This window comes from Cygnus atratus, chromosome 9 (assembly GCF_013377495.2).
Source record: "Cygnus atratus isolate AKBS03 ecotype Queensland, Australia chromosome 9, CAtr_DNAZoo_HiC_assembly, whole genome shotgun sequence".
Lineage (NCBI taxonomy): Eukaryota > Metazoa > Chordata > Aves > Anseriformes > Anatidae > Cygnus > Cygnus atratus.
Window position 1 is genome coordinate 20,235,965 of NC_066370.1, and position 25,749 is coordinate 20,261,713.

The 25,749-nt window shown below is 37.6% G+C and overlaps 1 protein-coding gene across 1 annotated transcript in view; it reads right to left on the minus strand.

Moving 5' to 3' along the window:
* Positions 1–25,749, minus strand: part of NAALADL2 (N-acetylated alpha-linked acidic dipeptidase like 2) — a 416,355-nt gene that overhangs the window by 204,898 nt on the left and 185,708 nt on the right. The window lies entirely within an intron of this gene.

Below are 25,749 nucleotides of genomic sequence, written 5' to 3' on the forward strand. Positions count from 1 at the left end.
AATCCGGAAGACATGAAATGTCAGAGAGAGCTACTCCAGAGTAATTTGTTTCTTGCCTTATCTATAAGAAACAGGTGTTATTTTTTAAAAGGTGTGACATGACAGCACAAGACAGTGTTTCACCACTAGTCATTAAATAAATGTAAACAACATAAAAATACTTAAAATACTAAGTAAAGAATAGGGAGAAAAATTGAAATAGATTAGAAAAATATAACACACTGTCCACAATCCCAAACTATCCTTAGGTGTCACACACCTGAGACATTCAGGAGGCTCAGGATCTGCAAGGAGGCAGCTGAGGAAATCCTCCTGGAAGCGAGCAGGAGATGGACTGTCCCCCGGGATCTGCGAGGCATCCTCATCTGGAGCACAGGTGTTGCTTGTATCACTGTCCCATACATCCCCACCTCCGATCACAAACTGTCCAAGCAGCTCCAGGGCTGGTGTTATGGTTTGAAGCCAGTAAGGATCAGAGGAGTATACGATGTCAATGATTACGTTTCTCTCTAGCCATCATGACTTGCTAGTGCCTGCTAAATGTGACCAGCGGCTTCATGGAGATAGCTCTTCTGCTTGGGTGTCTGTTGCCTTTGGAAAGGTATCGGAGCCTCGGCACAGACAGGATGCCTAACGTTAAGCAGCAGAGCAGCAGGGAAGTTTGGTACAGGCAGTGTGATGCACAATATGGATGACAAAACGTCCAAACCTTGAAAAAAACCCTGGTCACACTTGCTGTGGGAGGAAGGTGGTAGGAGAACAAAAGCCACCAATGGGGAAAAAGGCATCCGGACTTAGGCTGGGTTCCCAGGATGTCATTACAGGATTACCAGATATATACTTTGCCACGTTATATGGGATGTTATTTAGTAACAGTAAAAGTACAAATCTGTCATCCCCAAGCCTGTCTTTCTTGTTTACCTCACCTCTCCCCTACTATCTTAAATCCTACTATTCTGTCTTTTCTCAACTCAAGATTACTTTTGGCCGCCTTATCAGTCTCCTCCAGACTGATAGTTTTAAAAGCAGATATATCCTCGATGCAGGTGTCTGACAGGTTCTGCCTCACTTTTTATGACATCTGTGCTGAAAGCACGCCAGAGCTAAAGATACGTACAACTGCATCTGAACGCTCCTAAGGACTCTAACTGTAAAAAGTTTTCTTACTTTTATATGAAGAGTTCCACTGTGACCTTTCCTAGGAGCATCACTGGATATTAGTTATCAATACAGTGTATCTTATACAGACAGAAAATGCTAGCGATTCAGTCAGTCCAGATCCAAAGGGTAGACAAAATTCTTCATTTCAATCAATAACTGAATTGAAAATATCAACTGAGCATTATTAAAAAGACAAGTTATCCTTTTCCACTTATTTTCTCCGAAATATAAATTTTGAAAATTCCCATCAGCTCATCTGCAGGCAGAAAAATAACAGAGTAGTCTTGTCAGAAAATATGAACACTTTTTTTCCCCCCACAAAATATCTCTTGGAAATCAGGATCAATCACATCAAAGCTCTTACACATACGCTCCTTATTCTCTGCCTCAGTGAAATGAGTGTCTTGATATCTGATGCCTTGACAAAACCTAGGCTCTACCTTCAAAACCCAGGAGATCAAAGAGGGTTTGAACAATCAATGCCTGTTTGGATTTTTAGCTGCTGAAAGTTCTAGCACTCCTCCATCCAAATTCTATTCCTACTTCATATACAACAAGCAGTTATTCAGTATCACCTGAATAGATATGGTCTTCAGAAAAGAAAAATCATTTAATTCACAAAGTCTGCGAAAAAGGTTAGTAATTACTCCAGAGTAGCCTAATAGTGAACTCAATATTCAGTACGTCACCAAGAAGTTATAAAGAACAAGGCTGAAAAGCTATTTTGTCAACAAAATGGTTTTCACTGCCCATGAAGTTCAAAAGACCATCAGACAAATGTAAGTCAATCAAGAACTAGGGAAAAAAAGTCTACCGAAACTATCCTTGAACCTACTGGTGACTAAAGTTTCTTTCAGAGTAGTGCCACTCATTGACTGTAACAACCAATTTCACAGAATTACAATAGAGGATGTCATCTTCTAGGGTTGTCAGTCTGACACATTCAGTATCACTGAATAAATAATAAAAAATAAAATGAAAATAAAGCTTTAAATAAATGTACTACCTAAAAACAATTACTTTATTCAAATTAATAGCAGAAGATCATCTTACACACATACAGAGAGAGGTTATGATTAAAACTGGAAAAGGGCATGCAACAATCAACCTAGGTTTTATCAATACATATACTTGAAATTTTGATATTACAATGACATATCAACTGATTGCTGTGTGCTTTGCTGAAAACTTTTCAAGCTTATTCACCTGAGCGCTGCTGATTCATTAAACTAAGCTATGCTTTTTTTTTTTTCTCTCTCTTTAGTGCCAATATTACTCAAGGCAGAAAAAGGAGATAAAAGATTTCAGGTTTTCAGCTTTATGGATCACCAAAGGCAGTTTAACAATTACATTATAAGCTATGAAATAAAATCAAATCCCTCTGAAAGCCACAAAAATCTAATCTCTATTGCTAAAAGTAACTATATTTAAAATAGTTTAAAAGAAATTTTCAAAACAATGTATAAAGTTTGTTTCCATCAAAACAGGCAGCCTCTTGGACTTAGTGTGGACAAGTAAATACTTTAAAAATCACATTCACCCTAAACGCAGATGTGAATGTTCAGATACGCTGAACATTCTCTATTTTTCAATTAAAAATTTTGGGCCAAAATGCACCACGTGCCAGCATACAGATTTTAGTAACACAGTCTAGTTTTAGACAGAATGAACAGGATTTCTGCTGTTGATTGCCCTAGCAAGCGTTAACTCAAAAGCAGACAATGCTCCTTCATCCTCTACTGCACGAGTGGAACATGCAATAAATAGCCTCTCATCTTCTTTTTAAATAATCCATTTGAATTGAAGCTGTAAGCTACATTTAAAAAGAATAAGACATTTGTATTCTTTTTAAACCAGCATTAATAAACAAGAACCACTGTGAGCTTTAGAAGGGAACAGCTTCATATTAAAGGAATATGGCAAGGTCAGCGATGAAAAAGTTTGTTTTATTAAATAGTGTTCTTTATTAAATTATGATTCTCTGTGATCTGCAATTCCAGCTTCATTTGCAAAAGCAAAGGGAGATGGCTAAACTGGTATCAATACCAAAGCCTGAAAGCCTAAAATAACTAAGCTCTGGAAAGAAATACTTGGGAGATCTATCTGGATTAGATCTTTAAATAAATCTGTCAGTAGCATAAAGACATTCCAGGAGGGGCTCACTTCTTCACCTGCTCTATCTGCTGGAAGCCAGAGCCCCTGGAGGGAGCTGACCACAAATGTCCCTGCACAGGTGCAGCAGCTTGTATGCATGTGCTTTCCTCGAGCAACCGATCTTATTCATCATCACTAGCTACATATTTCACCTTCTTCCCAGGTTTACTGAGTTTGTGTGTTGATTTTAGGATGACATTGAAATACTTTCTAACTGTCACTTCAGACACAGCTTACATCTCTGCTTCCAACAAAACCCAGGCTGCATGTCAGCATGAAAATGGAAACCAGTCCCCTGGTGAATGAAAAGGCTTAGGTGATAAAATAATTATATATATTATATGTATATATATGTGTATAAAGACTAGATAACCAATGTTGCAAAACTTCCTCTGAAGGAAGTATTTCTGAGGCTTCCCTCGTGGTACGTGCAACCACAAATGGTGCATGGGCCACTTCATGGTGCCACTGGCCCCAAAAATGCCAAATCTGCCACTGCAAGCAGCTGCATGCACTTACTCCTCTCCACACAATAAACTCTCTATACAAAATTATCAGAAAAATGATGCATGAAAGCTTTTATATATTAAAGCTTATATATATATTTTTATAAAGTATAGAGCACTGTGGCATTCAGAGGACCTCTCCCTGATGAGATAAAATTGTGAAGAGGAGCTATGCAACATTTAGGAAGGATCTATGCATTTAGATGGTGACTGAAAGCATGTGTTTACCTCATAGAAAATAAAAATTTTTGCAGAGGAGTCACAAACACTTTACCTCAAGGCATAATACAACCATTAACTGTGCCATAATTATTGACTGTGAATTCTTACAGTATGCTCTGATGCATTTGGCATTGGCACGGAACAGGAGGCAGTAAACTAATTCAATTACACGCCCGATCTGTGAAGTTTATTGATCTTTCAGAAGTGGGGCTAACTTACAGAGTCCTAACTGTGAAAGTTAGGATGCTGAAATTGTCTAACGTATATCTTAATTGTTGCTGTTCTTGTTAATAAATTAACAGTGTTATGGGGTGGCTAAACTGGAGTCAGCAACTTTTTATATTAATAGGCATAGCTAAATTATTAAATGTGTTTCAAATTTTATCTCTGATTTTTTATTTCCTTCATTTCTCATATATGAAAGTAGGATATTTTTAAAACGTTTGATATTGACATATATTTACCCTATATTATTTTTTAAGCTTTAAGATTCTTATCCAATCTTTGTCTGAAATGAGAAAATTCTTTAAGTGAGCAACAACTGAGAGCCTGGCTTCAGGAGAGCTTGCTCTGCTACCCCACGCTCAGAACCTACCTTCCATAACTGAGATTGAAATTGCAGCTCTGGCAAGTGGAACTCCTGCATTTCTCTCTCACAGTACCAAGATCAGTGCTCACTGGGCAGAATTTACAGAAAGTCACTCAACACTGCTGCTGTTGAAAACATCCTCACATTTTCTCAAATGGAATATTTTGCGTCAATACTTCATACTTGATAATTGATACAAGTATATAAGTAGGCAAAATACTTTTTTAGCTTTTGGAAAACTACATTTTTCTTCACTAGGCCTCATTTTCTCATAGACAACCATTGCAGTCACATCTGCTGCAACACAGCCACCACATGCCTCGGTGCTGATGACAGCTCTTTCTCTATTTGAAGTAGCAGTATTACAGTCCATGTTCGTAGGTTTCAGAAGGATGTTGATTCCAGTTTAATGAGTGTCAGACAGCATCTGGCAATTATACCCCCGAGGGAGGCTATCTGATAAATTAGCAGGCCCACTGCAGCAAGGCCGGCAAAATCTAGTCTTCACAAACAGCCCTCAAATAATCTCTGGTAGACATGAAAAAGTTTACACAGAAGCAAATCCTACGGTATTTTGAAAAATGTTTGTAATATAGTAAGTGCCATCCCAGAACAAAAACCCTGTCCGATTCTGGTTAAAATACATTCACAGGAAGCCTCAAGTTCATGAAGTATTTCTGATCATGCTCCAAGGCTTGAATCTGTTGGCTACAGTGAAAAGCAAAGATCAACTGAACCCAATATGCAAACTGAAGAGTGGCTTCACAAACAACTTCTTCAGACCCAAATACTAATATTCTAATACAAATTCTCTGTCTGGAGAAGTACAAACTCCAGCACTACAGCCAGCCAGCGGAAGTGCCCAAGAAAGAGCCTGAGCAGCTCGCTGGCGAGGTTGCTGTTGTATTGAACTCTTCTGATGTTGTATCGAGCTGTTCTGTTTCTCCATTGCAGAAAGAACGTTTCAAACACCAAGTCAGAAATAAAAGCCAAACTCAGAAGAAAGGAAAAAGGAAACAGGGAAATACGTATCTGAATCATGCTGACACAAGGAAGTCTCTGGTGTCAACCAGACCTGTAATTCACAGGAACACATTATGAACGATGTTTTGGGATCAAATGTTTTTCAAGTGTAATTTATCTGCAGTTATTAAAATATAAATGTGCAATCATTTTAAGCATGCCAATCATTTCATGTATTTCTTAAATACTGCAATATTTTCAAGAAATGTAGAATAGGAATTATCTGCAGAGTTTTAATAATAGAAGCTCAGAAAATGTTGATTTTATTACAGAAGTAAGTAATGGCTACTACACTTTCCAGGAGAAAAAGCTGGCAGAGAATGCCAGGAATGGACTGGGGCAAGAAAATTGTCCCAGGAGGGTGCTGACATGCCAGCCAGCCAGCCGGCATGGGAATTCACCTGATTACATACAGTAATGCAGCTGAGAGAAAAAAGTTCCATGGAAGATGTAAAAGCAACACGTTTCTTTTATTCCTGGGTTAACTGATGTAGTTGTATCAGGGCCACTGAGAAGCATCTAAAACTAAAAATTGACCCAGTGCACTGCATAAGTACAGTTCAAAGACAAGGTGCTCAACAAATAAAAAAGGAGAATAAAACTAAACAGACCTTTTCATCCAGCAACAGTAAAACCAGAGGGCAGAAAACGATTTTAAATTGCTTACGCTTGTTGCATCAACAAACCATATCAGGAAGTTACAAAATATGTGTCTCGTGGTAACCATTCCTATGCAACATATAAGCAAAATAATAAAACACTGGCATCAAAGCCAAGCTGAACCTACATAATGACTCACCCTGGGAAACTTGGGCACTGGCAGTGGGCAGACAAGGAAATGAGTACGTGAGGAATGCAAACCACTGGAAAGCAGCACAATGTGCAGACACCACAGTGGAAAAGCAAGAAACTTAGATCACTGATGAGTTACTAAAGCAGGTAAAAAGCCATCTTAACTACTGAAAAGCATCGTCTCCAAAAGATAAAGGGCATTCCATTACTTCAGCAAGTTTCCAGCACAGTTTGCAGCTCACCGTGTTCATCAGGCAGTAAGTGCAGCCTAAAATGTAAATCTAAATTAATCTATGTGCAGGCTAAAATGTAAATCTAAATGTAAATCTAAATTAAATAAGTCAAAAGTAGAGAGAAGGCCTAGACAGTGCTTGTCTGTAATACACTCCTAGCAGCCTAAATCAGGAGACAACTCCTTCATTGACTCACACAAAATATGTAGAACTTCAGCAAGTCTTCATCCACGTAAAGACAGCATCCTTGTCTGCAATAGCAGGGCAAGTGAAGGCAGGCACAGGATAGAAATGGTTGGCATGGGCCGTGCAGTTCCACTGGTAAGCAGAAATGCTTATCCACCATTAGTCATGACTTATTTCCTCAGAAGCTATGAAATGGCCATGAATTCTCCAGTCCTGCTCCAGAACAGTGACACCATTCCCCTTCAACTGATTGATCATGATCAGACCTCAAAAACATGTATGATTTGATCCCTGGCATTTTTCATTACAAGTTGCCAGCTGCAATGTAACCTTTTTGTGCCCACATTCCCTCTCGGAATGCATTAAACGCCATACAAATGCATACACGATCAAGACCTAATTTATATCGTTCAAAGGAGAAATCCCACAATGCCATGGATCACTTAACTGTATCTTTTGATGCCACACATGGATTAAGCATGTAATACAATGACTCAAAGCTTCATCACTTGCTTTCGTCTGCAATAATATCCTCTTAAGGAAGGAAAAAAGCTGCTTTTCCTAATCCATGCAAAAACTGCGCACCTGAACAAAGCAGGAAAACCAAAGCCAGTATTGTAAATCAAAGCAAACTGCATAGGCTCTATTCCCATATACATAGAAGTGTACAGCACCACTTTATGTGCCAAGATATACAGCTATCTTTAACTTTCCACTTACTTTTAGTGAACGGGCTCAATACTATGTTTTGTTATGCTCTTCAGTGAAACTGTACGTCTTTGTCAAGGAGTCAGATACAGAGTAATTCATAGTAGAGTTTTTACATCATTTTCACTGGCGACTTGTATACTTTTCTCAAGAATAAACGTCCTCTTCACGCTTCCCAGCCAAAATAGTGAATGCACATTCAGAACTCACTAAATCCCACCCCCGCTCCTTGATTTGCAAGAAGCAGTCTCTTAACCTATCTGCCCAGGACAACATAACCTAAAAGATGTAGCTGAAAACAAATGCAAGGCTTTACCTGGAAAATAAAAACAATTTTTAAATAGAAAATGAAGTTTTATGGGCCACAATTATACACAGCAGAACAATAACCAATATTTATAGCAGCAATCAGATACCAACGGATAAAGGTGGTATAAATTCTTTCCATCATGACTCCAAAGTGACTCCAGCAGGAATGTTCAAGATTTATATTAGGTTAATGAAAAGCAACTTTCGGGTCATTGTGCAATTTCTATTACAAGGAAAGAAAATAGGAAAAAAAATAATATTTTAAGGCAGTAGATGAATTAAATAGCATAGTAGAAATAATCATGTTGCCAAAGCTTTACCTCACACCATCTAAAGAAAAACCATCTAAAATTATTAACATTTTTGTTAATTGAGAAACATGTCCATTTTTAAGGTATGAGTACAGGATTTTATATCTTCAAGTACTCCTGTAACAAAGAACAGCTTATCTCTATATTTCATGTCTTTATGATGCTGAAAAATGTTTTGCTCCTTCAGTAACTCCATCGCTTGTCCTCTTTCACCTGACACGCTCTTCAAGCCTTCTTTCTGTCTTAAGGCAGCGCTTAGATTGATGTTCATTGCAGACAGCATTTAGAAGTCCTGCAATTCTTGAGATAAGAGAAACATACCTACAGTTGTGTGCCCAAAGTTACTAGAAAATAATTGGCAAAATACATTTCTTGGGCCATCTTGTCTTTCACAAAATCCCCAAAGTGGTGCTTTCCTTCCTCCTGTATGGGGGATGACATCACTTTCTGCATGCCAGCAAGAAAAACAGCACAATTTTTGCACAAATCTTACTATTGCTTCAACAGACCTAATTTTTCCAATGGGATGGTAACATCAGAAAGAGTTGGCAGGTGCCTAGCAACAGCCTCGTGAGCACTGGTCACTGATGCCCACAGCGAGGGGCAGTGAGATGTAGACAGTTAACACCATAGTTTTTTCTATGGTTTAGTAAAATGTCTGCCTCTGAATTTCCTACAGGTGTGGTCTTCTTTAAGAAGCGACCAAAAATTAAGAAATGTTTAATATGGGATAATGGTGTATTGGTTGTAATTATGATTTCAAAATATATCACTTAAAAAAAAAAAACAAGAAACACAGAACTCTGGGTTTCTGAGTATAATAACCATTGTTTATATTTCTAGATATTAAAACTGACATTATACACATTGAAATTTGTAAGGGAAAAGTTAAGGAATTATTATGTGTAATGAATTTTACTCATCCATAAACAAACAATTTTAAGGTAATTAAAATAATTTCAGAAATATTCATGAAATTGAAAAATTATACTTTCAATTATAATCCAATGTCAACACATGTACATTAAATTTGTTGTTAAAATGAATAGCTAAGATTTTAAAAACAGGAGCAGCTTTTTCTTCTTCACAGATCAAGATCCAAATGCTAAAAAAGAATAATAAGATAATTGTGGATGTAACTAAGGGATGACATCTTCATGATTTCCCATTCCTCTTGGCCACCTGAGCAGTTGCAGAGCTACGTGGATAGGAAAGCTAACGAGTTTAAAAAATACCACTCTAAGTAACTTTAACCAAAAGATAGTTTTCAGGTAGATCAGCTTCTTCAACCATGTGGCCAAACTGCCATGGTGAGGTGCCAGCACAAAAGAGAAAGGGGGCAGGGTACCAGGGAGGGGAGGCAAGCAAGACAGCCCACCTCAGATCACGTGTGCTTGAACTCACTGTGATTGCTAGCCATAATTGGTAACTGGTAAAATAAAATTCTTCACTGAGACCCCAAGAGTCTGTCTTGAAGACTCCCAAAACACCTCCTTGACCTCCCCAAAAGCCCACATTCTCCAGCGCAATGAAAAGCCCAAACAAACAAGTAGCTCCCCACCACTCTGACCAAGGAGAAAATTCTTTCCCGATGCTGGAGTAACATTCTGTACGTCTAAGCACGTGAAGGACACACAAGCGAAAGCATTTTCCATCTCTAGGAGTACCTCCACCCTTGTCTCGTGTCATGTCTCACCTATGACTAACATCCAAGCTTTCAAAGTAGACTAGAAAAACCTTGCAAGAAATTAAGCCATTTTTGTACGAGTGTGCATGTGTGTAGGGACTGGGGGAAACGACTACAACCATTCCCCACATACAAAGCCGCAAGCACTACAAGAAACACAGCAATGCAGCAAGTCCTGTCTTCTTCCCACAGCTGGCAAGAGAACAAGACGAACGGCATGATCTGGAGTGATATTCTAAAACCAGAAAGACCATGATCAGAGCAAAACAAAATTAATGATGCAGACATTCAAATGAATGTCCGCTTTCCTTAAGACGTTTAACGTAGTATTTTAAAGAAAGTACCTAATGCTGAATAAATACAATTATTATAAAACTGTTCTTACTACTAATTTCAGATTGAGACTGTGGAATAAGATATTAGGAGGACTTTATAGCACTTATATTCTTAATCCTGGGACTCATTTCAATTCAATTCCATTTAATCAAATTCCCCTTATATCAATGGAGGTGTAAGACAAACCACATTTGTCCTAGATAGTGCAAAGATTTTTAAGTATACTTGATTGAGTTCCTAGACCTAGAGAGGAAATTTAGTTCGTGCCTGCATTTCATTCCTAGCCCCATTACAAACTTGTGTCGTCTAAGAAATTTTTTAATGTTATTACTGCAAACATAAGCCTGGAAAAAATGTTAAAACATTACTGTGCATCAGACCAGACTTGAGAAATTTCACAAGATGCTCATTTCCACTCGTGCAGATGTCCAAATACAGAGCTTTAAGAAGAAAATCCACTGTTTACTATAAACAAATCAAGAAGTAACAAATGTCAATTTTTCCCTGGTTTCAATGAGAAGCGATTCTTGTACAATTGGATGGAAATTCCTGTTATCAAACTTGCTAATTGAATTTAAAAATCCATAATTATTCCACTAATAGAGTTTAAATCTTTCAGTAAAGATACAAATATTTGTTACAATACCTCTGTAAATATGTAACTTCCCCACATTCCAGCTGTCACATTCTTTCCCATAATACCGTGCCTGAAAATGCGCAGGGAGTTAAAACAAAAAAACCCGACACCTGAGACAAACAGAACTAAGACACTTTCTTTTACTCCACAAAATCCAACAGTATTATTTATGAGAGGCATAAATAGGGGGACACAGCCTGACATATTTTGGCAGCATTCACAATTGCAATGGAACTGATATTCTGAAGAAACAAAACATTTTGCATTTACATTTTTCCTCTTCTTTAACCTTCAAGCTGCTTAAAAACAAGATAATTTTTAATCTGCATATTGCATGGCATCAAAATAGCACTTCTCCAAAGCTGAGAAAACATATGCTGTCAGCAAAGAACAAAATGATCTCTTTGATTCTAATACCTGTGATAGTAGCATGATAATAACAACGTGTGACAACTTCTCCCTACTCTCAAAATAATTATGGCTCTCTAGAATTCAGCATCTGCGTTACCAGATGTTACTGTCAAACACGTAAGCAAAAGCACTGCAGAAACCTGGCCAGCCTCCAGAGTTTTTGTCTCGATACCTCAGCAGATGCAGGTGGTTTTCAGTAGCCCAATATTTGGAGCATCAACCCATACAAATCCACTTATGTAAACAAGAAAACAGCATCAGCAAATAATGCATCATATCCAAACAGGTTCAACGTAATCACTTTAGTCTGACTGGGAATGACATTTCTGCCAGCCTACTGAGAACTCTGATCAGTTTTTAGCGTTTGTCTAACATAAAAAAGTTAATGTCACTACATGTTTCTGAAAACTGATTTCTGTCCAGTTCTTGCATTAGGATCTGGTTACTTGTTTTAACTTCAGCATTCACTTTTGTACCCAGATGAAGTTTTTGCCAGCGGGATGACACACAAGCTATTAAAAAACAGGCACGTGCAGTAGAATTCTAAAATATTATATCAAAGCCATAAATCATTCATTCTTAAGACATAACTTGTAACTTAGCACCAAACTCTTTGCCTGAATATGCTGATTTGTATATGATACAATTTTTATGGAAGAATTTTTCCTCCATCTATGTATCTCTAAACTGCCGCAATTTGAAATCAAATTATCTTCAACAGGGAAGCAATCCAAATGCTAGCTGAATTGTCAAAGTAAAAATAAACATATTTAAAATGAAATTAACCATAGCCAGAGGGTAACAATCTTTCAAAAACATGCCTGAAGCACTTCGATGCAGAACCTTTTTGATGTCACTCTCCCCAGCTAGGAAACCAAGATGTTTAATACAGAACCAAGTAAGAAGAACAAGCCTCTTTCTCCAAATGACTCTTTCACCCTTTCCTTTCCAGAACCTGCCAGAGGCGAGCTTTCCCTTTCCTACCTGGCTGCACCTCCCTCCGCTCATGTCAGCCTGGGACACCCCTTCCCCTGCCTGCCCAGCCCAGCCATGCTGCTGCTTTCCCAGGAGTGCACAGAGCATCTGAGAGGGCATCTCCAGCTGCTGGCACTGCTCCCCTGCCATCCGAAAGGGATGTAGCCAGGCAGGAGGTCCAGCTCCTCTCGGATTCCTCAGTAACACACCTTGCATCCCCAGGGGTGCAGAAGCATTTTGGGAACCATTATGACCAGCACACTGACCAGCATGCAGCAGGACAGTTACATTTACAGAAAGTTTTTTTTCTAAAAGTTGTCCCAGAGCATTTTGCACAATCACCAAATGAGGTCTGACATGACATTTATTTGTTAAGGAAAGACACTGTTACTATTAGTTACATTTTAGTACTTCAAAATTGGAAGCAGAATTGGAATTCAAGACTGTAAGAATGGTCACTGTATATACAGGTATGAAAAGCATTCACCACCTCAGAGTTTACAGCCTATATACCTGACAAACTAGATTTTAAAAATCTGCACTTCCATGGTCTTAGTTATTTCTGTCTTTCTAGGCACAGAAACACTTCTTCTAAAGATTTCAAAAACCATCCATATACCGATGTTACAGGCAGTCTGATTTGCTCTGCCTGGGAGCTGTCTCAAAATTATGATGTACTGTCATGGCTTTTTTCCTTTTTTTTTTTTTTTGTGTGTGTGTGTGTGTGTGTGTGTGTGGGAGAGAGGGAGAGAGGTAGAAAATCTGAATGGCCACACCATTACACCATAAATACTACTAAAATTGAAAAAGGAGACTGATCTCAGTTACACTCTTGTAAATTCAGAGATCTTTGGGAAATTCAGCAAATATTATGGCAACCAGAAACTGGAATCAAAACCAAATGTTTAAGTCTACTTTGACAGAGAAGTAAGTTAAATCCACTGTACTATTTTAATTTGTATTTTAACATTTTCACATATTCAGGGTTGATAAGACATAACATTTCCAGTAGGTCTGGAATTCTTTTGGCAAACAGGGAAAAAGCAATTGAAAAGCAATTTCTGTTACATTGCCTTCAAGATCAAATAAGGACTTCTCTGCAGAGCCGTACTATATAAAATCATAGCCATATAATTAGCTGTAAGCAAATATTCACTTTAATTTTCCATATCTAATAGAATACAGCATCTCTCAAAGTTAGTGCTAGCTTTATGGGCTCAAATAAGAGTGCAAGTAAAAATCATTTGATTTTACTGTGTATATTCAAATATTACCAGGCCAGTTTAAATACTGTCTCAAACATATGCTAACAGTAATAGATCATCTCCCTTACAGCTACAATAATAATGAACAAAACTTGATTAAATTCAATACTTCCATGATTTGAAACACCATATGAGAGTGGGGGAGATACAAAGATAAATAAGAGTTTTTCTGGCAACCTTTAATTCTCATTTAGCATTCTCAATTAATGAGAAGCTAATATATTGTTTTCAATACACAAGGCATAAAGATTCATCCTTTAGCTGGAGCTGAATCTAGAAAAGAACACTAATTTTCCATTACGATTGAGTCATCTATTTAAAGGATTATGTTTAAGCAGTATTATGATACACTTTCACTGCTTCTCAAACAACCTCCCTGTCATTTTCTGTAAGGCTGCATTATTTCTTTGAAGTTATCTTTTTATTATTTCAGTGGAACTATTTACAAGCTGTACTGTAGCTCTCCACAAGAAACCAGGAAGTGGTTTGCTTATGAACTACAGTAAGCCTTATGACGATTATTACAAAATGTCTCTGTGTAAAATCACTTTCCCGTCATTCCAGATAAAGTAACAACTTTTGCTTTGAGGTAAGAGATCTTGATTTTTTGGTGGAATACCACCATTCTCATCCCAGTCAAAGTCATTATTCATGACATTAATGAATAGCAGGATACATAACAAATACTTATTCATCTTTAGATAAATCTGTTTCCTATTTTTTCTGGCCTAAGAATCGCATCATATAATGCAGCCTGCAACCAGCCTTTAACACACAACAAATAAAAGGAGTTAAAATGTCCTTATCCACGAAAAGATACAGTATATAACCTAAACTTAACATTAATTTTCTGGGGATAGACTGAAGCGTGGTTACTGACTAACTCAAATTCAAATATCCTGATTTTTTTTTTGAATTTATAATAATTTCTATGTAATTTTATAAAGAAATTTACCTCTTCATGCTGAAAGATGGTGTGGAAATGTTAGCTGGTTTTATCTGAGAGGAAGCAAATGGGACTGGATCTCAAGAGAGTCTGCTGTTGTGGAGAAACCAAACAGCCTTCAGCAGAAGTGGTTCAGGAGCAGCCTCTCTGAGGCCCTTGTGGTGTCCGGCCCTGTCCACGGAGGAGCTCAGCCTTGGCACCCTGGACAGACCTGAGGTCTTCCCTGAAGTGGGTCAGAACAAGTAGCTGAGGAAAGGCAGCCCACTGGCAAGATATTTAAATTTGGGAATGGCAGTTCTTCATTTCCACTAAAAATAACTTTGACCCAACCAGAAACCAATCTTGAAAATCTCCAGCTTGCCAAAGCAGCAGCAGGTCCCTATGGGCGAGGCCCCTTACACTCATTGGATTCAGCTAACATTTCTCTCTGTACCTCACTAGGCCACTAGGCTTTTCATGAATTTACAAGATAACACAATAATCCTTCTCCTCGTCGTGTCCCAGCACGCCATCCGTGTCTGGGATGATGAGCAGAAAAAGTGTGGCGGCATGCCGGCTCGAGCCAACACACCTCCCTGAGGGGAGTCCTCATGCACCTCGTGCCTCAGCGATGGCAGCGTGCACCCTTCAGGCACCAGGACGGCACAAGTTTCAAGCCCGAACCTCAGAGGACAGCCCTGCAGGCCAGGACACCACAGGGATCTGGGCTTTTCTGGTGGGCTCTTGAGGCCTCCTCAGCAAGGCAAGGACAGGAACCTTGTCCTTGTTCCTTGTCCAACTACACAGGAACGTCCCTGAAGTGTTTCTCACTTACCTGAGGCCCTAATTTTGTGAAGGATAATTTGATCTTTAATGTCAGCCTTAATTACATTAACAAAGGGGATGGGATCCAAACATACCTCCAACATTTAATCCAGGGAATGATTCATCCTGATCCAATTAACTGTTTCTCAGACTGTGAGACCTTTTTAACTTCCAGACATACTAAGTCAGGAGAAAATGAGACACACACAAAAGAGACTTAAAATTCTGTGAGCCCTGCTCTTCCTCAGGGAAGCACTGATCATTGCTACAGCCACAATCTGTACATGCTGCAATTTCTGCAATGGCAATGCTGGCAGAACTGTAAAAAGAGTTAGATTAATCCAGTCAGGATGTGACGACAGCATGTAAAACCAATTTCCAAATCCGTAAGACTAAAGTAGGATTTAATTTATTTAGCTTTGTATTTCTGAAATAATCCCAAATGATTCTTGTTTTAACAGTGTCTGTTTTGTTGTTTTTTTTTCTTTAAAAAAAAAAAGTTTTGCCAGTTGAGAGCTGCAAATCCAAGATAATGCCCCGAAGGCCTTGTGGTGCTATAAACAGCTCTGTGCATATTCCAGCAGAAGTGTGACAGCACTGTGTTCGGCCTCAGCTTTGTTCCTGCCAAGCCCCAAATCCTCTGTTCTAGTACAGTTTATTAATCAAAAGAGAATATTAATATCAAACCTTCTCAGACAACCTATTTAAAGTAGCTCAATAATAAAGGAAAATAAGTGGTAACTCCAAAAATTTAGAAGTTTAATGCTAACATCCTCTATCAGAGAACTCTCATTGCCTTTTCTTAGAAGCCAATTGATGAAAAATTGCAAAATCTGATCTTACCTGACCATAAATGACAAAAAACAGAGGCAGAGATTGTAGCGTTGAGCCTTTGATGTGCATTTAAATGTATATGTCCCTTCCAACACAAGACTTTCTACGATTCTACTATTTTTAACTTAATACTTCCTCTTTCACCCATTGGTTCTTGCTATATTATTTTCCCACACCAGACAAAGGAGCCCACATATCTATTTTTACATGGAAGTATTTCTGCTCTTAATATTTTATGTTACATAATACTTATTTCAATATGAAGGAGATGAGTCCCTCAACTTATGTTCAACTTATTTCTCATCTAGTGCTAAAAAAATACTACCAACTTTAAAAAATAAAAATAAAAAAATTAAGGAGTTGAGACCTAACCTCCTCTGCAGAAGTGTATCCTTAATAACTGGCCTCTGACTACAATAACACAATTATTGTAGCATTTGAGTTCTTGCAGTTTCAAAGGACTTACAAATACTTGAAACACCTCTGGGCCTGAGATTAGAATGGAAATCAGGTTTCAGCCACAACCACAGACAGAAGTGATACTGAACACTAGAATAAATATATGAAAGTTTTGAGGTTTGTAGTGTGACAGAACTTCAGCTAGTATGCAAAAGTAGATATGTGTGTTCACATATGCACAAAACCTCATATACAAATAGGCAGTGATATATGTCTATATTTCTGTCTACAGGAAACAGTCATTACAAAACGTATTTCAATTTTTTTTTTCCATGTGAACAAAAGGAATAACTGTATTCACTTCCAAAACACAATGTCTTATCTATCTTTTTAGCATGTAGGCTGAATAATTTAGAAACAAAATCCCCCAGAGGATCTGTGTTAGGATTCTGAGGAACTGCAGAAACTTAACTCTTCGTTTTTGTCACAGTTTAATTTTCTTAAATAGTTTTTAGAAATATTAGTAAAGAAAAACAAGCATGATGATACAGAAGAAAACCATTTGTATTTTTAAGTCACTCCTTGCATTGCTAGCAACACAGCAGCAGGTTCCATTTGCCTTACACTGAGCATATCATGAATAATTCACTTTCTTGCTTTGCTCCCTAAATAGTTGACAGGGAATGGTAACTTTATTCATGACCGTACGGCCTTTTTTTTAAGCTTGTCTATGTATTTAATAATGCACATCACAGGGCCCATCACCTAGGTTGGCATTTATTAAAAATAAAAGCATTCAGTAACTGTTGCTAACAAATGGCCATGAAACCAGCAACTTCCCAGAGCTACCACTTTTTGCTCACAAATAGCACTCACCCAGCTATTTAAATAATTAAATGGTCTCAATCTGCACTGCATCAGCATTGGCTCACGTACGCTTTGACAGGAAACAGATTCCAGAACCACTGGGAACATGCTCCTGCCTTGGCCACAATCATAACCATAATATGTGAGCTCTCTGCTAAATTGCATCTGCCCTGCTGGAATAAAGAAAGTGATTTCCATGAAAGGTGACATTTTCACAGACTCCTTATTCATTTTAGACTATCAATGCTTCCTCCCACTGTCTCCCATCTTCATGTTTTGAAGAACTCCTGTGCTTCTCCAGTCTGTAGGCTCCAGTTCACCACTTGAACAAAAGCAAAATGTGTTATTGCACAGGTCATACTATATGGGTGTATTAAGTATATACCACAGGAATAGTCACCTTTTCCCTTAAGCCTCACACAACCTACTTTATTAGCCTGCTAGCTAATGAAGTTTGAGCACCTATTAAAAAAAAGTAAAATAAACAAACCCCTCAAATACCTGCTCACTAAAAATGAAAGACCTGTAGACTCTGGCATATATTGAGCTTTTATGATTCTGATATCACTGGTACAAGGGAGTCTATGTGAAACTATAGAAAAGAAAGAAAATGTCACAACAGCTGAAAAGATGAAAGTTGTTAAATTTTCTCCATTCTCTTAAACAACTAGCTTTCACAAAAGATAAACTAAGACATTAAGCTGATTGAAGACCAGTTTGCTTTGGTAGGAAATATCAATGAACATACAAAATTCCAAACTAAGAATAAAAATACTAAATTCATGATTTCCAAACAATTTTACTTCTGAAACATTAGAACAGTTTCGATAGTGATACTTGAGTTTGCTTTTCATTTTTTTATTTTTTACTAAAAGAAAAAAATGAATTGGGAAATTTCCATCTAACTGGAATATTTAAACCTTTTCACGCTTTAAAATATTCTCAGCAAATAAGCGGAATGTGACCCAACGTTTTACCCTGGACAGGCACTAGTTCATCAAGAAATCATCTGTATGTAAATTTGTGTCAATTAAATATGTCCAAGGGAAAGATTAGCTTATATGAAGGATAAGACTTCATGCATGTTTAAAGATTATCCATTATTGAGACCAAAAAATAAATAAAATCAAGCATACATACAGACCTCTTGAATTATTTAACTTTTCGTCCATAAACAGTATTCAAGAAATTCTGAAGAAACCAACCCATCAAATGAATTTGTTTAATTTCGAAAGTCTAACAACATGCAAGTTCCAATATTACTGGGAAAAGGCTGAACTTTTTAATACATTTTATTTATTTCGGGATGGCAACTACAACACTTCAGAAACTCATCAGCTTTCAAAGAGAATTGCACTGAGAATAGAAGCCCCTTAATGCAAGACTATTGTAGAAGACGATTATTAAAATTGATTATTATTCAGACAATATCAATTTGATTATCTCTGATCGATTCCTAGCATTGCTCCTTAGCAGCCTTCAGTTATGAATGCTGCATGAACAGTAACCTAATACTGCACAACAAATTGCTGTCCTGCTGGTCTCAGTGAATTTGGTAACTGCCCTGACTTATTAGCAGGCTTCTAGTAAATAGCTGTCATAGGTGCTGACTGTAGGGAACTGGATGTCAAAGCACCACCAAACAGGGCTGAGAAAACTCTTTCCCCTCGAGGCTTTGTTAATTTGATTTATGTGTACAGGCAGGAAACTAATTGCTAATTGTTGCAGTGCATACCATGGAATTGCAGCACTCCACTCAAATCCTGCATCTCAAGAGTACCAATAGACTTCAGTTTTACAGTCTGCTGATGAGAGATGCATCCTAAACAGGAATTTGTTAGTGCTTGGTGCTTTAGAAATTTTACAAAATTTAGATTTCGCAATGCCCTGTGCCACCGTCTCCTCCCTGGAGAAAACAGCCACCCTCTAGGCACAGCATCACGCTGAGATGTTGAGCGCCAATACAGTTACCTCAGCAGGAACAAACTCATCCCATTGTTCAGGCAATTAGTAGATAACGCATCTAGTGCCAGTAATTAAACTGTCAAGAGTTTTTGTTCTGGAATGTTTGTTTCTCAGTATCTCTGTAAGTATGTCCCTGGGACCACTAGCCAAAATTGCAGATTCTCCTTGTATTAAGGTGCAAACACTGGGCACTGAAGAAGTACTTGGTCCAATTTCCACGTCCCCTATATTTCCACATTGGAAATAATTGGCCTACAATAAAAACAGGCTGTCATCTCAACAGGATGAATGATTTCTTCAGAATTTTTCTCTTGAAAAAAGTATGGTTTGGTTATGCCTATAAAACTGATGAGTGGCAACATAAATAAGACTTTTGCCTGTAAATATTGCCTTTTAGCCAGCATTAGTGTCAGCATCACTCAGAAACGTTTGGTCAATTACTTTTTCAGGTGCAGGCTAGTACTGAGCCTACTACTTACCAGAAGTTTTTAAAAAGGTACACCAAACAGTACAAAAACTGATACCGCTTCGTGATACATGGATGATTTACAGTCTGTTCCTGTTTGTCATGCTGCAACAGAAACAACCCTCAGAAATCCTCAGCTTTCCAAAAGACCACCAAGCAGCTGCAGGTAAAGAGGAGCATGAGACCCGGGGGACATTGGGCTGTCCTGAAAATCTGAAAACAGGAAGATTGAGGGAATTGTGAGTCCCTCCCCTGCTCCATCCGGTAGCCCGAGCAGGCTAGAGTGAGGTATGCTAAACCTTTAAAAAGCAAATTATTCCCGCGCCCATGCTGGCACAGCTCATTTCATCGTCTATTAGAAAAAGTAGTACTTGTCACTGCTCAGAATTGCTGTTTCTAATTGGGTCTAAATTGCCCCCCACTTTTCAGCAGTCATGGTAAAGAGGTAGATATCTAATGGCCATGGAAATTGGTTTTCTCTCTAAACCCTAACCACACTCCTGCTTTTAATGAATGCAAGGCAAATTGGCAAGGTAACCTCTAATTTTAAAATATAAGATTACACAGTCCAAAAAGAAGTCATCAGAGCAAAATTCATTTCCACTCTAATGCCTATCATAAACAGGTGTTCCTTTTTACCAGAAAATGTGAGGCACTGGACCAACACTCAGACATAAAAGCAGAGCAGGACTGTGACCCTCAGTCCCCCATATCCCCATGTAATGTCTCACCAGGACTGGACTGTCTGCCCCTCATCTTCCCCCCTCAGGTTTCCACCCTGAGCCCGTGAATGTTGCATTGAAACAAACGCTGCACCACAAAAAAGACATTTAAGAAAAAACAATAATGAAAAAAAAAACTTCAGAAATTCCCAATTAGCTAATCTACATATTTTGCTATTCTACAAAATAAACAACCTGGAATGATACTGTTATAAGAAAATGCCCAAAAGCATCATTCTCAGTTTTCAGTTTGTAGCCAGGCAGGACATCATACACAACACACAAATCCTGCTGCTTTTCTTCTGCTAAAAGGTCTCAAAGGTTTGGCAATCTCTCTCATTTTCTTGCAGCTCAAAGACAAAATAAAATACTTTTTTTTTTTTTTGTCTTTTAAAGAGTTTCTGAACTGGTAAGTTGGCCCAGTTGTGATTGTGATTTTCTTTCTATTTTTCCTAGTACAGAACTGTATGTTGTTTTTTGAGAAAGAAGCAATAAGGCAGAAGCCATTCATGTGGGCTGTGACAGATAAGGAAATTTATCAAGGGACTCATTACTTATTATGCCAATGTGAATATACAGCTTATTGGATCTAATTCATTACTATATCACACTGGTGTATTGGTTGGAAAAATTATTTTAAAGCAACACTGTGTACTTCATTTACAAAGGACACAGTTATAAGACAAAAATCACACTTTACTGTAAATGATTTCCCAAATCAAACATCTCAAATTCAATATATTTTTTATGGTTACCATTAAGAAAAATAATCAACTGAGAGGAAAAATTGTTTTCAGTGAACCACACAGTGGACTTGAAACATAAAACATGTCCTTATGATGTTGAATAAACCATAAGCTAAGATGTTTCATCCAACAGGAAGAGGAATTTTATAAGCATATGCTGTAACTGACACTAAGAGAACAAACTTACACCTCCTTGTCAAACATTATATATCAATATAATGCGTCCTTCTTCCATCTACAGAAAAAAAAATGAAAGAGCTATGTTCAGCAATTTCGAAAAAATAAAAAAGGTGAATCAAATGAAACCAATGAAAACTATAAACTAGACAAGCTTTTCTATTAACACCTCTGAAGTACAGATACAAACTATTTTGAGGCAAAGGAAAAATCACATTAGACGTAAGTGGGTATCTGGAGCCTAAATTTATCAAGTTACTGTTCCACAGATAATAGTTCAGGTCACGCAGGGCATGCATGCACTTTCATGCACAAAAGATACCTCTCCACGTTCTCAGAGCCATTCTTTACTGGTGAGGTAGCAGGAGAATAAGGGTGAGCTTTCACTTGTTTGATATCACTCTTATCTCCTTTCAAAAAGGTCTTTGTACGTATAAATACATGTCGAAAATTATCATGTGAATAAAGAGAATCCCAAGTGATTACACAAACTGTGGGAAGGACATAAATCCGGAGTTCACTGAGCTCCTGGTTACCCAGGAATGTGGCAATATCAATTTCTAAAGATGCAGTAGGGAGGACTTCTGATTCAGCCTAACAATACAATAAATATCCAAGACTGATACACAGACACGAATAGGGCAAGTTCCCATGGACTTGGTTTTTGCAATACATTTCTCAATTGCTGGCATGACCAAAGTCAGAGAATTTGCTTGCATATGGTGGACAGAAAGCAGCAAAACCAGCAAATCCCAGGTCAAGCAAGCAGTGGTCTAGGTCTGTTATTTACCCATGAATACATCAGCACGTAGCTATTAACTAACAGTGGGGATGGAATTGGACTTCACTAAGGGAAGCAGCCACTGGAGCTCCTGAGCACAAGATGTTATTTCTCCTTTCTCTCCTCATACCCTTCCCTTTAGAAGGTGATGGTCTGTTCCTGGTGTGATTTCTCATTCCTGGAACAGCAAATTCAGTTTTTCCAAGAAGCAGCTTGGAAATTTAATTCATGTCCAAATATCCAACTTTTCCGAGAAGTTCTGGTCTCTGCTTCCCAGGTGTTTCACAGACTTCATGCAGTAAAAAGGCTCAATGTTCCAAGGTTTTAACAGCACTGAATATAACTACTGACGGAAAACAAACACTTGGGCGTGGAAAGAAGTTTCCCACCTCGCTTTCGCTTTCAGATAAACTCCTTTTCTCACTGCATAGCAAACTTTTGTTTCTTTGGCAATGACCCTGTAGGAGAGCTGCTGCTGTCTACTTTCCTGCAGCCCTTTGAAGAATTAAGCTGAAGTTATGGATAGCACCAGACACCGGTGACAAATCAATTCTTGCCAGAGATGGATTTGTGAGATTCCGAAGGTGATATTACCAGCTGGAAGAAGGAACAGATATGTCTCCAAAGGACAGTTAGTTATAACTAGATGCATTACGAAGGGATTTAAACCTCCCTATTGCTCGAGGGAGAAAAAATCGTAGTGAAGAAAGCATTTGAGTGAGGATATATAGAATGAAACACAGAGCTGAAATGTAAGAGCAGCCTGATGGACTGGATGAAGAGAAGAACAAAAAAGTCTTCCGTCTATAGGCCCCTGTTCTTAATCATGGAGAAACATATCCATTTTTTGCCATAGCATGACTGCAAAACTGATAGTAACTGAGACCTTTTACTGTCAAAAGGAACAGCACATTAAAGCAGCATAAGGCTATGAGAATTTTTAAAATAATATTTGAGAATTAACTAATCTGATAAGTAAGGTATAAGTAGAATTATAATTGACAACAACACAATTGTGCCTTTTTCTTTACACTTACAATTCAACATGAATCTCTTTATATTGAGTTAATTTACAGAAATCAAACCAAAAAAATACAACTTCTTATAAAATAAATATGGTAGCCCTATACTTCCCAAGAAATTTAGGATTTTGTCCCATTTTCGTCTGTCTTTGGAGCAACACCATTGAAATGATTTCATTCAAAATAAAAATACCATCTCTTTATTTCCCCTATTGAAGTGCTTTTTACTGTTAAAAGTGTTAAACAATGTATTTTCTTTAAGAAAAAGATGTTAACAGTTATTATAATACTAGGGGTCTTTGAGCAGACTCTATTCATGCTACTTTTTGTGCTTTCATTGTCTCGTCCCTTTAGTTTGTTAAAAATACTCAACTCAAACCTTAACTGACAACCAACCGAATTTCGATTTGCACAAAATTCAAATGTTTGCCATTCTTAAAGATAAATGCTTCACAACATCTATGGCGAACAAAATCTTGGTTGTTAATGAGAGCTACATTTAAATTAGTGACAACCTTCCCTCTAATGAACAAAATCTTGCTGGTTAATGAGAGCAATATTGAAGTTAGTGATGATCTTCCCTCTAACTCCAGACCAGCGTGTTAACATTGTCTCATTTTTTCCCTTGTCTTTTCCTGAAAGTATGGCAGGAAAAAAAGGCTGATGGGACTGACAGAAGACCAGCAAATGAGCTCTCACAAAGAGCCAAAAAGGGAGATGGCAGGAATGCCTGTACCTCCCATTTCATCAAACTTTTCAGACAAACTACTGTCACCCTATGTGATCCTCCATTCAACTTGCACAGAATCCAGTCCAAATCCCAGCAAAATCAACAAAAGTCCCCTGGTGCACTTCAGCAACTTTTTATAGCCTAGAGCCTTTTACAGCCCAATACTCAAAACATCATCTTACTGCAGCAGAGTCCATCTCAACAGAAAGTTCCCACTCCAGACTTCTAAGCACATTAAGGTGATGTCTACTTGGGTAATAGGACTGGTACAGCTGTGTCTTTTACGCATTTTTCTTCCCAGTCCTTTATCAGAACTGTTAGCAAAATCTCTTACCTTTATTGAGTCTGATCTAAGTAGTAAGCTAAGAAAATTAAATTAATGTCATTCTCAGTAACATTTAGAAATTGCAAGTTAAGCAGCTGCCACTTATTCCTAGTAATTCAAACTATATTACTTTGAAAGAAGTTTTACAATAACATGTATTGATTTTGTCAGTTTTTGTTTCCCCCTCAAGAAACATATGTTGCAGGTTCTATATTTTTGGGGCTACATATATGCAGGTTTCATTGCAACAGCTCTGACTCTAGCCAAACAGATGTTGAGGGAAAGCAGCTTAACAGAACATCCAATAAAACCTTTTTCAGATCAAAATGCTGGGTGAAGAAAAATCTTGTGGGTAATGCAGTATACTAAACACATTGATTATATACTTATACATAGAACTGATAAGTAATGAAATTAAGTATAATCCTTGATTACATTTGCAGAAATCATGTTATTATGTTGAAAAAAATAACCAAGTCCTACAAACTATGTTAATTAAATGTTGGCAACTATGTAAGTTTTGTAAGATGCAAAGTATTTATATAACTCACATAAATTGAGATTCTTCTTAACATCTCAATCCCTAGCCAAAATAATTTGAAAAGAGATGAAACAACAGAATGTTTTTAAATCACTTCTCAAAATAATAAAATGGTAAGTTATTCCCAATCAAAACCACAGTATTGGAATACTGTTCCAAGACTGACAGACTTCTCTGTAATCTTCACGTAATACTCAATCAGCAAAATCCAGTTTATTTAAATACTTTGTTCATGACTAAGCTTAATGACAGACTTCGATCTACTTTCCTTTCTGAGCAGAGAAGATTAAATTTTTATCATTCAAAATAACCATTGCTTGTCACTTTATAAAGTTTCTCGTTATGAAAATAATTGGATCCATAAAGTAGAGTCAGATCAGCACATGAAAACTGACAAAGTCCTTTACACATTTTTTGTTCTTTAACTTGTATTTAGTAACAGTGCTGTCTCAAAACATGGTACTGACCACTTCAAGGATTTCAGATCAGGTTTATCAAAAATAAAAGCAACAAGTTATATTAGAATACTTCATTGGTTACTTTCAATTTACTTCTGAAATATCCAGACCAACTTTTCAGATATCCTCTACAGTAATCCTTCCTAATCTTGAGTATATAAATTCTGCCACTTTTGAACGGATACTGATCAAAAAAATCTGCAATGCATTTCCTTTACCATGAAAAAGGAACTTTCACTGCTCTGGGTCACTTTGAGAAGCCAGAAATAAGCTGAACTCCTCCTTCATATAGACAGCACTTTCAAAAGTTGGCAGGAAAACAGGAGAATCTAGTTTTATCCCCATTCACTGCTAAAGAAAAGTGTACTCTCATACCAAAGTGTTTTATAAACTTTCAAATCAGTGGAAAGGTTCTGTATGGAAGAAAAAAAAATAAGATAAAACCCAGCTAAGGGTTTTAG